At 47.2% G+C, this 13239-nt stretch overlaps 1 long non-coding RNA gene across 1 annotated transcript; it reads right to left on the bottom strand.

Moving 5' to 3' along the window:
- Positions 1-6121: 6121 nt before the first annotated feature.
- Positions 6122-11582, bottom strand: LOC144173996 (uncharacterized). Its single transcript, XR_013323415.1, has 3 exons — positions 11221-11582; positions 8696-8780; positions 6122-6241 (listed from the first exon to the last, which is right to left on the bottom strand). It is a non-coding gene; the product is annotated as an uncharacterized LOC144173996 (long non-coding RNA).
- Between the last annotated feature and the right edge of the window lie 1657 nt (positions 11583-13239).

Genomic DNA, 13239 nt, shown 5'->3' with positions numbered 1-13239 from the left:
GATATTGTTATCATTGTCATCGGGGCTAAGCAGCCTTTCTAATAAACCCAACTTGTATTTTGTCTTCATGGCTCCTTTAAACGTGAGTCCCGTTATGTCGTGTTTGTAGACTTCCGCGTAAAGAATGATTTACGAGGTGAAAATTTTTCCGTGTTGAAAACTGGAATGAGAAGTATTGCTTCTGGCCCCAACGTGTACAACAAGCGAAAGATAATAACAAGACCCTTTCAGTTGGTCTTGTTATTCACGCCTAACACATTTAGCACTCCGTAACTGGCACATGACGCCGTTCTCGGACTCCACAGCTTACTTGGAAGCGCGTTGAACCCCTTCAAACTCGTGCTGTCAGTCCATAGATGCCGGAGAAGTAGTGCATCAAGTTTTATCCCGCTCTGTTTGCCCATTCTTAAGGGTGATACTATTGCACTTCGTAGCCAAACCTCGTCCTATGCTTGATGACGTGCTCTGTTCTTTTATGCCTGCGTTGTAAATTGTATCTGTCGTGCCCTGTCGCTGTGTGGCAGCGCTATATGAAAGAGTAATGTTACCTTCGTGTCATTTTTTTCCCCAGGCAGGGCACGCCATTTAGCTCCAATAAACAGCTCTGAAGAACTGATGTCGATGGTAAGCCACCGCTTTCAATTCACTTTGAAAAAAAGACTGGTAAAAGAAAAGGTGTGCGGATGCGACTGTTTAGCTTACGTCGTCGAAATCGGGTATCCATTACGTATTTTTACGTATTACTTTATCTTAATACATTAACGGTCTTACCAAATCGTCTTTAACTGTCTCATTGCTGGATGTGCAAGATTTCGCATCTCGGTTGTTTTTTGTAATCATAGTAGCCTGATATACTTGTAAAGGTTAGTGCCCTTCAGTTCACCAGCGCTGAGCTATTTTCAAAGGCGACAACGCCGCCACCTCGTGGGGATTAGAACCCTCTCTTCTGCCCCAACAAAGTGACAACTAAACCGCACAGCTCTTCAACCTGGCGCTGTCGTGATCAGTTTGAAATGAGATCAAATAGAAACGGCGCTAAAGAAATTCCAGCAAGCAAGGACCGACCGAGCAATGTGGGCGACTCAGAGCTAAGTTTGACGCCTTCTTTAAGTTTTATGCCAAGAATCAAAATAAAGGTATTCGGTTGTATATTCCTCCACCCTAGCTTATCCGCAAACAAGCATGGGATCAAAGTAACAATGAAGCGATAGAGATCACTTTTTTTAATTTTTAGTTCAGGAATACTGCCAGCCTTACACAAAGCTCTCGGTAGGAGTGGGTGTACATTGTAACACGTAGAAAAAAGAAAAATGTATACAATCAAAAAACGATAAGTAATGCAAGTTGAATACAAGCTGCAGAATGAAAAGGAGACAGCAAAAACGGTACAGAAATGCAAAAAGAAAAAAAAGTGCAGAAATGAGTGTTTTTTTTTTCTCACGCGCGCAGTGTCATACACGCAAGAAAAGAACGATATGACTGAGTATACAGATGCAAGGAAATAGGTGCGCAGTCCCACAAAGGACTAGTGTATATCCCGAAAGCGTATAAATGGACACAGCGCAGTGAAGGTAGCTTGACCGAGTGTGGGTGCAACTGCGTGTGGCAGGCGTTCGAGTTGCAACCCGGCCTAGCGTTCGCCTGGTACACAATCGTGGCGTACGAAGTGGCGGCGCTGTGCGCGGCGCTGCTCCTGCTTGTGCTGCTGCTAAGGCTGAGAGTGGCGCGCTCTGAGGACCACCCAGGCTGCTGCAGGGGTGGCGGCCGAGTCCAGAGGGTGACCAGCTCCTACGACGCGGACCTAACTTCGCTCGCCTTCACCGCCGGTTGTGCCTGCCTAGCCATACTGTAAGTACTCACCCTGTCGGGGGTCCGTTTATCCAGCCCCGTAGGGGGATAAGTGGACGCATGACTGGCTACTGCGGATAACGGGTTGCATCAGAGAGCTGAACACCGGCCTACAGCTATCCACCTGGTTAGGAACAGCACTCTGAAAAAAAAAAAATTTGTGTCTTTCCACTCTGTGAAGGATGACAAGCGGAGCTGGGCGCAGTCCAAGGAGTGGACGAAACAAAACACGTTTGTTGGTAATTTGCGATTGACCATACTTCCTAGCCAATTAGCTGAATCAAACTTGGAAGGACTCGAGCTTTATTCCAGCGGAGAAACATGAGGCTGTTCGTTTCCCTCACACGTCGTAAGCATCTTACTGTCTGTCTAATACCCCAGTCACGCGGCAGATCCAATTACATTTCGAGCAAATGTCATTTCCTCCAAATATCATTAGTTTGGCGCTACACGAGAACACCGAATGACATTCCAGGCGAGTGGCATTTAGCGGCTAAATGAGGTGAGGGTGCTCACGCAGCAGCCAAATGAGTAGTCTAGACCGCAGTGACGCTTCATTAGACAAGAAAGTTCCGTAATAAACAAAAAAATTCTGCTTTTTTAAACTGCCATTGAACTTGTATTTTCCCCTTGATATTGTTTTTCCCGCAGCCGCCACAGCGAAGTTCTGCCATTTTCACTGCTACCCTGATACGGATTTCTTGTGTACTTGTCTCGGCTAGTGATGTGCACTAGTGTCACTAAATAACCGTATTTAGTGACACTAATGTGCACTTATGTCACCTAAAACGGCGATTTTCTTATTTGTAATTGTTTTGTTTTAAAGAACTGTTCTATGTGAAATCATTCTAGGCGCACTTTAACCATAATCTTGCGAGCTTGTTAATCGTCACCGCCATCACTATCAAATATCATTTGTTTCGCAGTGTAGACCCGCACGCCCAAATCGAATGTCATTAACAGCTATAATGTCATTCACTTTGAATGACATTAGATTTGCCGTTTGTCAGGGGTATTGCACACCAATCCAAACCTCAGACCACGGAGTACAGTAGTCAAGTACCATCAGGCCGTGAGACATCCACGTCGAAATCTCCCACCAGCACAACAGACGTGTTGTTGTTTATTGATTCAAATGCAACGAGAAGGGAAGAATGCACTGGGTATATTATTGCACCCAGTCACAGGGTACACCTTCATACAACGCAGGGCGGGGTGGGAGGGTTCAGGGGAGGTATGGTAGTTCATAAAAGAGAAGATTGGGCGAGTTGGTACGTCATTGAAGGGACAACCGTCGCAAAAATGACGACACATAAGGAGATAATAGACGAACACAGCGTTGAACTCAAAACTAAAACTTTCAGCTGAACTGAGTGCCTTTTTATGGCACGCATCTAGCGAAAAGAAAACGAAAGAAAGCATCGGTCATGGATGGCTGCAGACAATGTAAGAGCAGCACGTGGGAGTATTGTCGGTCAAAAGATAAAACAAATTTCCAAACAGGGAGAATTCTTTCGCAGCCTAAGATAACATCTAACAATGAACGAGTAGTGGAAAGTTCTAGTTGTGAGGTCAGCGCTGTCTGTTGGTTACCTTGTTCTTGTGTGCCGTCTTCTTGCGGTGGTTATCCCTTTTAGAATAGTTAAGGTAAAAAGTCTGTAGGGCCGCCGTAGTGAGAGAGCGCAGCTCACACGCCGCAGCACAGAACACCTGAGCCGCACAGCGAATGAAGCCTGGCTGCTCCAGTACCTAGCCACCCCAGATCTTTGTCATAGAGAGTTTCACTGTAAAATTCGAAAAGGGTTCACGGCGCCAAAGAGCCAATATTCCGCCAAATTTTGTGGACACCGTATCCTGGCAGCTAGACCGCGCTATGCTAAATTTAGCGTTGTGGCCCAGCATTAGGAACAGAATAACGCGCCGTCGTTAATATCGCTGCTCTCGCGCAGTAGCGAAATGCCGAAAGACTCTGCCCACGACGGGTTCGAGCGAGACGACGGGTTCGAGCGAGCCGTGGCTCGTTCGAACCCGTCGTGGGCAGAGGTCGCTCCAAAGCAAACCGATAACTTTTATTGTACAGGGGTTTATTATGTGGAAAACCACGATACAAGTAGCACACTGCACTACGCACCCAGCCCCTGGGGCAGACACTGGTCAGCGTCTGCCCAGCCCGGCATCGGGTGGCAGTTAGCCCCCGCCTGCGTATGCGCGGACGCGACGCGACGCGACGCGACGCTGAGGTAGGAGAAGGGGGCTCGCTGTAACTGCTATACATTTCAAGCCTCTGGGCTCAATCGGGCGGCATCGGCGCTCGTCTGCTGACCTTAGGCTGCCGGAGGCGTCACAGCGCGACTCGGGACAACCCACTAAAGACGTGGAGTATGCCCGGGGACATGCCGGACATCCTAGATAACGAGCTGACGCAACAAAGGCCTGCGCAAACCAACATGGTGGGTGCCGTGATCCATCCTTGTTGAGACCAATGGCCAATGCAACAAAGGCCACAAGTGGCTGAAAGGCATTTATGTACCGTGTGTCACGCGTCCCGAAGGCGGTCTTCCCGGTGGTCTCTGGCGCGCTCCCCGAGTCGCCCCCGTAGGGAGAGGAGGGAGGCGCGCGAGGATCACCCTCGGGCCACTAAAGAGGAGAGCGCCACTAGCGCATCCTCGGCCCGCGTGGCGGGGATTGCGATCCCACAATTTAAGGATGAGAGCTGACATACATGATAACCGTGTTTTTGTTTGACAAAAGCGCCTCCTTGAAACTAATACACCGACAAAGAACGTGGCGTTCCACTTTCTCTCCGCACACATCGCAGTTTCCTTTCCGTGATTCTGGTGCTGGCCTGCAGCGGCGTCGGCAGGGGTCTCTTAGGCATTTCTGACGTAGCCGCCAACATGCAGAGAGACCTGCGACTGTATCTCGATAATATGAACTGCGTGAGTCCAGCTTCGCTTATTCCAATTTCTAACGTGAACACGCTTCAGAAACAAGGAAATTCCTTTTTTTGTTTTCATTCAGAGATTCGCCACTTTGCTGGACATCGTCGTCAAGCCGCCAGTGCATTCGTTCAAAAGATGCCTCGCCCAGGGAGGTAGGTGCGCTTTTCTGAACGTGCGTGAATTTCGAAGTTCGTATTCAGTCACGGGACTGATTGGTCGTATACGCTACGGGAATTCCGCGAAGTGTCGATCATCTGAAAGTCTCTTCGTTTATCCCTCGAAGCTCCCGCCCTTTAGGAATACCAGAGAAAGCTGGCGCACTGTATATACAGGACTAGTAAAGCGAATAGATTTTAGGTATGTCCATGGAATTTCATTGCTTTAGCGTCCCCGGGCGAGAGTTTTCTGTGCTTGAATGGGCCTCATTTCTGCGTTTCACGCATCTTTGGTCTACTGACGGGTGCTGATTTTATTAGAAATATATTCTTTGCCTTAGGTCCACCTGTCAAAAAAACGCCACTGCCGTATGTCATAACCGCCTTGCCGGTCTAACTGACGATTTGCACTCACTCACTCTTTTACAGCTACCGGCACGTTTACAGAAGAACTAACGGCCGCTTTGGACCAACTCATCGCAAACCGGGAGTTGGGGACATTTTACAGGAGTAACTTCCTTCGCGGTACGTATAGGGATTCGGACCGCAGTACACTGATGGTGCTTATGGAAGTGCATATGCTACGGTGTCACATACACTAGCGCACTGAACATAATAGGCCTCCTTGATTTGCCAGTACTGGATGGTCTCCGAGGCCAACCTTCGGACTGCAGGTCCCATAGGAATACATGACCCTTATGAAAATTTCTACGTCCAGTCAAAAGACAGTCTGCGTCCCGAAGGAAACAGACTGCGTGCGTCCTGTGTGTTTCCTCTGTGTTGGAATTTCGCCACCGACTTTCTGCGTACTCCAAGTGTCCCGTGTGTTTCCGTCCTCCATGCGTCCAGTCTATCTCCCAAAGGCAACACAGACACCATACGGCCTTTGTGTGTCCCCTATATGTCTTGAAGGCAACAGACCGCATTCGTCCCTTGTGTGTCCCCTGTATTGAAATTTCGCCACCGACTTTCTGCGTCCTCCAAGAATCCTTTATGTTTCCGTCCTCTACGTATCCCACAAGCTTCCACCTTTTGAGTGCCCTTTGCATGCTGTCAAATAACAGTGCCCCACAGCCAGCTGCATGTAGAAAATGTCAGCCAGCTCCACAGTCACTGTTTCATGCTGCAGCTGTTTCTGTAAGAGCAAGCTGACGAAAATCACATGAATCACACGACTCTTGCAAACCTGACTATTTTATTCAGGTTGGATCCATACGTGCTGCTGCCGCCTGCCACACCAGGTGTCGCCTCATCTTTACCCCTCACAGGACGGGATAGCCACTGCCACGCTTGAACCTGAAATGACAAACGCATTGATCGCATATGAAGGGGTTTAAACAAACACGTCTCAAACATTTGCTGGTTATGCTTATAAATATAAAGGAGTGTTCCCATACAAAACTGAACCAAGTATCCTGAAAGAGAAGGTATAACTTCTAGGTTGCAAAATTAGCCACAAAATTTAGACCACATAAATTAACTAATGAGCTTACGAACATCAAATATGACATACTGTTACATAGGCAACACAACCCAGAACTAAGTACTGTTTAGATTCATGGCCTCCTCATGACGGGCATTTATACAGCCTCGCAAGAAATTTGAGATGAGATTATTGCAGCAGCCCTGTGGGAACAAAGCAATATGGGGGGGGGGGAGGGGCAACATAAAATTGCATGAACATGCTAAGACAGGCATTGATCAGTCATCATCATGAGTAGTTGCTTGTGTCTACGCGTTCTTTGGAACCTATAAAGCCAGCAGTTTTATTGTGCATTTCGTTTACGAGACAGCACTTGCATTGTCTAGTTTGTTTGTCTGTGCTTGCTTACAAAAAGCAAAATGTACATCACCATGAACTGACCAACCTCTAGGTTGGCTCCTCACTTTTTATATTTCCTTGTGTCGATGGGTAGCAGACACGGGAACAGAAATAAAAAACAACCCTAGAAAAACGTGGTGGACAGCACACTTGCACCCATCATTGCACGCGTGCCACGTGGTCACTCATCCCAACAGATGTACAGTGCACGGAGTGACCCCCAAGCAGCGAAAGCTGGGCGTGGTCGCTCTGTACTTTGTGAAAATACAAGCTACTAGAAAGATTTGACAGATAGCACAAACAGTGCTGGTGCGCCAACTTTGCACCATGGCATGAATTTTTCAACGTACAACAGAAAACGCACCGGTATGTCAGTGACACCGTGGAGGAGAAATTCGAAGACAAACCAGGACATCAGTGACAGTGAAAGGGTTAAAGCGGTCGAATACAGCAAATTTAATTTCAGGGTTTATGCTTACCAGCAATGAGGAAAGCTACCGCAGTAACTTGAGCTGACTACTCTGTAACGTGCACTCAAATGCTAAAAACACACAAGCATTTTTGCATATGTTTGCACACAGAGCATTCATACTGTTCGGAAATAATGCAGGTTTTTCCTACTATAAACATCATAATATTGCCCCCAACCACGCCATTTGATTTGTTTACAAAATATTTTGTTACAAGCACCTGGCCACACCCTGCAATCTTATCCTTTTTTAAGGGAACCGTCTTTTTCCCCTTTTTCCTTTGTATGCTGCACCAGCAGTCCTGTTTGATATGGAAAGGGTGTTGCTTTGCGATCCCTATCCTAGCTTTTCCTGTTTTTTATTGAAAATGTTCTCGATCTAAATAATGAGTGCAAAAGAAACCCTGCAGCATTCAATTCACCAACGCTCATCCATGCACGTCCCTTTGCTGACTCCTTCGAGGTTTGTGTTTTTTATGTTTACTGCGGAGCACAAGTTTGCTCCGATAATCTATATTTTAACAAAAACCCTGCATTATCAGTGGCTACATAACAATATTCCAAACAAAGTCTGATACACAAACCAGAACCCCCCACAGCTCTTTCTTCAATTGCTGAGTACCCTTCTACAATTGATTGATTGTAGGGTTTAACGCGCCGACGCAACGCAGGCGATGAGGTGCGCCGTAGTGGAGGGCTCCAGATTAATTTTGACCACCTGGCGATCTTTATCGTGCGCCGAAATATCGTACACACAGGCCTTTTTGCTTTTCGCCTCCATCAGAAAAGCAGCCGCCGCGGCCGGGAATCGAACCCGCGACCTCGTGCTCAGCAGCGCAACACCTTAGCCACTGAGCCACCGCGGCGGGTACCCTTCTACAATTAGGACCATCATTATATTTGCTAGAGTAAATAGCTGTTCGGGGGGGGGGCTACGATGGCCAGTGAGACTCATTACACTACATGAAACACAGTGGCAAAAAGGCACGCAATACACCCTTTTCACTGCTAGGCACAAGTTGCATCTAGGGCATTGAAGTGAATTCACCTAAATTCTATTTCTGGGTGCATGGAATTGTTTCACTCATGTAATGTAATCCATAATATGACTTTTGAGTAGAAGTCTAAAGATCTAGTTCATCTGTAACAGGCGGTAGAAGAAAAATCCCCACACACTGTCTGTGGGCACCACGCAACTACCAGTGAACAAGGGTGACAAAGTCGTTATTAATTAATTCATGGAGCAAGGACGCAGCCCTGATGTGACAAAAAAAATAAGAAAGGTACCAGGAAGTTTCTCACCCTCATCGGTTCCTTAGTTTTTGCCCCATCTCTGCAATGTTCTTATGTCTTAATATCACTAAGGTACCACAAGAATGCCACAATGGTTTTCTATGTTTTCATGTTCTCTCAGCCTTCAAAATCGAGATTTTCATGAGCCGTAATGAACTCCACTTACAGGTCGTGCAGGATAGATAGAAACAGGAGGCAGCCAATTCTTCTGGTAGCTCACAACGTACATCCTCCATGTCAAACACCTGGCCCTGTAAAAAATGGAAGTTCAAGTAGTAAACAAGCCGTAAATATGCGGTATAATGCCGTGAAATACTCGCTCTGACAGGACATGACAGAATTTGTTTTTTGTAGGTGCAAAAAAGGCACCTTCAGTTCTTTCAAGCTAAAAAATAAGTACAGTGCTAACTGATTGAAACGCAACACTGCGAGCGCGTGGCTGCCAATACATGCAGCGCCGTCCATGGACGCCGCTGTCGCTGACAGCGCACCGCTGTCGCTGACAGCGCACCGCTGCCCCGCTTATTGGCAACCGGAAGCAGCAAGCTTATGGTCAAAACACTCTCATCCTCATGGTATACCACAATGCAACACCTAGCTTCCACGGGCGGCGCTGCATGTAGCGCAGGCCACGCGCTTGCAGTGTCGCGTTTCAATCCGTGAGCACTGTACATACATGACAATCCTTACAAGGCTTTCAGCCATACTTTAAAGGAACAGAAGCATCCTTACACTGAATTAATGTGAAACTAAGCCTATTAAATATCCCTAGGTGGCAGAAATCTGTGGCCCAGATTCCACTGTGCAAGCATATTCTCTGGTCCAGAGGGTGCGAAACGTGGTTACGGCTTTTAAAGGAGCCATGAAGAGAAAACACAAGTTTGGTTCATTCAAAGGATTCCGTTGCTAGAATCACGCTGACACCATTTTTAACATAAACTCCACTCAAATAAGCTACAAATTAGGAACAAAGGAAATGGCCATGCGACCCACTAGCTCATTTCCTGCAACAGAACCTATGTCATACCAGCCAGCTCTGCAGTTAGCGGAGGGCGGCAACAGCAAACGCGAATTAGGCAGAGGCTATAAGCTTGCCGAACGAACCATTTGCGCTTAAATTTAGGGCACATTCTTTTTACAGTAGTAAGAATGGTGGGACCAACAGTAAAGGTTAGGAAAGCACACGTAAGCATAGAAGTACCGATGCGTACTGCTGTTGGTACTGCGCGCACTATGCTTGGTTTAGCTGCACAGGACTGCGGGGCTTTGGGGTTGTCTCAGACAACAATGGCCGATTGACACAAGCAACGGTGTCTTACGTGACCATATTTGTGGAGCGAGCACTATGTTTCACGAAACGATTATTTTCTCGCTGAACAAAAATAAGCCACGTTTAAATACGGTAAAAACAAAACAAAAGCAGAAAGCGGCTTGCCACGATATGGTGGCACCATCTCGGTTAACTAACGGTAAAGAAGGTTTCCCGATCGGCTGCAGAGCGGTCGGTTCCTGTGATGTCATTGCAGACCCTGAAAATGCACGATTTAGCGGGAAAACCAAAATTTTAGCTTAAATTAATGAATTTCTCAGTGAATAAAGCATCGTTTGCATTTGGACAAGTGCTGGGGGCACCATACCACACGAAATCTTTCGAATAACACAAACTTGTATTTTGTCTTCATGGCGCCATTAAAATTCTCTCTGAGGCACATGGTGAACGTCTCAGCGTGCCAATACCTCCAAGGGGTAGGCAAGTTGAAATGCTGACGAAACGAAAAAACAGGATGGTGAAGGAGCACGGTGGCAAGCCCACGCCCTGTTGAATCTTTTTCGCACCGTGATTGTATCCCCATCACATGCATATTTGTAAGAATCAACATGTTTAACCCATGCTCAACATGTTACGGTCAACACAATTTATGCAAGCCAGCTACAAATAATGTCACACCACACAAGAATTTCTGTCTGATCATGACGATGCTGGATGAGCTTAGGAAGGTGGAAAAATTTCTTGCATTAAAACAGTGAAAGCTGCCCTGTGACTGCACCAGCAATGCAGGCTGGAACAGCATGTTTTCAAGCTGCGACGTCTAAACAATTATCTGGTCAAATGTTCACTGCCTAAAGACCTTGTGCATGTGGTACTACTTATAAAGTTGCTAGCAATGCTTAAATGTTGAAAATTCAACGTATATGCAACTCTTACGTATTATAACTACAAATGTAATGCAGCCTCCTTGCATTTCTTTACCCGTAAACGAAAACTACCCGTTAGAACAATGCTAAGCTGCCTACGTCCTGTAAAAAAATATACTGTGGGTCAACTGCCTCCTTAAAAAAAAAAAAATCGGTGAGTGGGCGTTTTGTTTTACAACCATTAACGCAGTTTTTTTTTTTTTTTTTTCATGCAACAAGCTTTAGCGTCGAATCCACCCAAGCCAAGCGGCGGCCGCTGGGCCGTCAGCATAATGTTTTCGTTGCCGGCAATGGCAAGGGGGTCGATCACTCACACAGCATACTGGCCGCCGCTCCTGGAAGCTCATTATGACCGCACCGACGCAGCCGGTAATTTACAATAAAAGAAGCGCGGGGAGCCGAACACCAAGGAATATACTCAACACGTTTAACAAAACAGCACTGCGGCAACGCGTAATAAAATTTTAACATGCACCACGATAAACAATCACTTACGGCAGAACACGCAGCATTTTTCACACGTCGCGTCGACAGACTGGAACTTGCAGTAGAGACTCTTGATTCACGTAGGCACGCACAACTTGTCAGGTATTTTGTCAAATGGCGACCTCGATGTGCGTTTGCTACAGCAGCGCAGTACGGCGACGACACAGGCGCTTTGCCAGCACTCACGATGTTTCAGGTGGCACAAGAGCACTGACACGTAATATTACGGCAGGAGGAGCACGTAGTAATTCACGTAACACCAGCAAATCGAAAACAAACCACCAAAACCACGCACAACGAACAAACCACGTCTTTTCTTGCGCACCGATAACAATGACTGCATATATGCTAGCCTAGACTAGACTTATTACTACAGTTGGCTATCTAGCAGTCATAGAGTTTTAGCAGTTACTTTCTTCCTTCATCATCACCCCTGAAGCAAACTAGGCAGACGCCATTATAGTATTTTGTTAAAGTTGATAATAGCAAACATATATATAATGGCAGTATATTTTCTTGATGCGAGCAACGTCTTTTGTTGTCGTAAGTTGTTGCTACTCAAAAGCGAATAAAAATGGATTAACAAACGAAGTTATTATCATCGTCATCTACATCTAGATTGACTGTTTTGTGTTTTGTTCAGCGTCCAAGCATTCACCATTCACTGTTTGTGGGCTTTTCACAAACAGAACGGCCGGATAAAAAAATTATTCCCCGCAGACATACGCAAACACACGCGCACGCGCATACGCATACGCACACACACACACACACACACACACACACACACACACACACACACACACACACACACACACACACACACACACACACACACACGCGCGCGCGCGCGCACGCACTCACGTACGCACGTACGCACGTACGCACGCACGCACGCACGCACACACGCACACAAAAGCACCGTGCGTCAAATCCACGCAGGCAAACAATTCACTCAAATGGAGGCTTAGCAAGACTATGTGAGCTCAAGTATTTAGACCTAGGTTTACGACCTAATCGTGTACTGTTTTGGTGGCTTGGAGGTTAAGTACTCGCCTACTGATTCAAAGGGCGGAGGTTCGAAACCCCGTCAGTGACCTTTTTTTTTTTTTTTTTTTTAACCGTGCCTTAATTAAAGTTTTTCTGCCTTGGGTTATACAGTGGAACACGGATATATCGGACACGGGTATATCGAATTATTGTCTATATCGAACTCATAAATTATCCCCTTGAAAATTCTGTGTAAAAGTATAGGAATTCGTACGTTTATATCGAACCGTATTTTCCCCTACATTGGGTATATCGAACGCCGCGCGAGCTGGAAGGTGCTCTTCGGCGGTCGCTGCACCCCCGATTAAGGTTGAGGAGGATGTGGAGCATGCGCGGCCATGGTGAAGACTGGCTCCGGGAACTAATCCCCCCTACCGGAACGAATTTGCGCTTGCCCACTCGGGCCCCGCTACCGGCCGCCGTAGCGTTAGCGGACGGAGCCCGGTATGCTGAATCTCTCTAGGCACACAAGCCCGAACGCTGGGAAAATGTGGCAGTGCGAGGTAGGGATGCCCCGACTGGGGCCATACATATGATGACAGGCGCTTGGAGCGGCATGAAGAAGGAGACCGTGGCCAACTGCTTCCGGAAAGCAGGCTTTGTGACGGCCGAACTTTCCGAAGCTTGCGAAGACAGTGACGACGACGACGGATGCATGGGCGACACGTTTCGTGAGTTGTCGTCCCTTTTCCCGACTGCTGTTCCAGCCGGAGTGTCTGCCGACAACTTGAACGCTGACACCAATGTTCAGGCTGTTGCGAGCCTCGGTCACGAGGTTATCGTAGCTGCGGTCGCAGGAGCCCAGGCCGATAGCTCGAGTGGCGAAGATCGTCTGGACGAGGAGGCGGCTACACGATCGTACTCCGCGGGTGAAGTGGCCGCTGCGTTCAGCTTGATTCGCCGTTGTTGCGACGACATGGAAGGAACTGGGCTGTCGCACCTGGACAGGCTCGAGAAGATCGAGAACAGCGTCTTTAA

The sequence above is a fragment of the Haemaphysalis longicornis genome, unplaced genomic scaffold (assembly GCF_048455015.1).
Source record: "Haemaphysalis longicornis isolate Haplotype H1 unplaced genomic scaffold, Haemaphysalis longicornis Haplotype H1 scaffold_3, whole genome shotgun sequence".
Taxonomy (NCBI): Eukaryota; Metazoa; Arthropoda; class Arachnida; order Ixodida; family Ixodidae; genus Haemaphysalis; species Haemaphysalis longicornis.
This window is presented reverse-complemented; position numbering and strand designations above follow the sequence as displayed.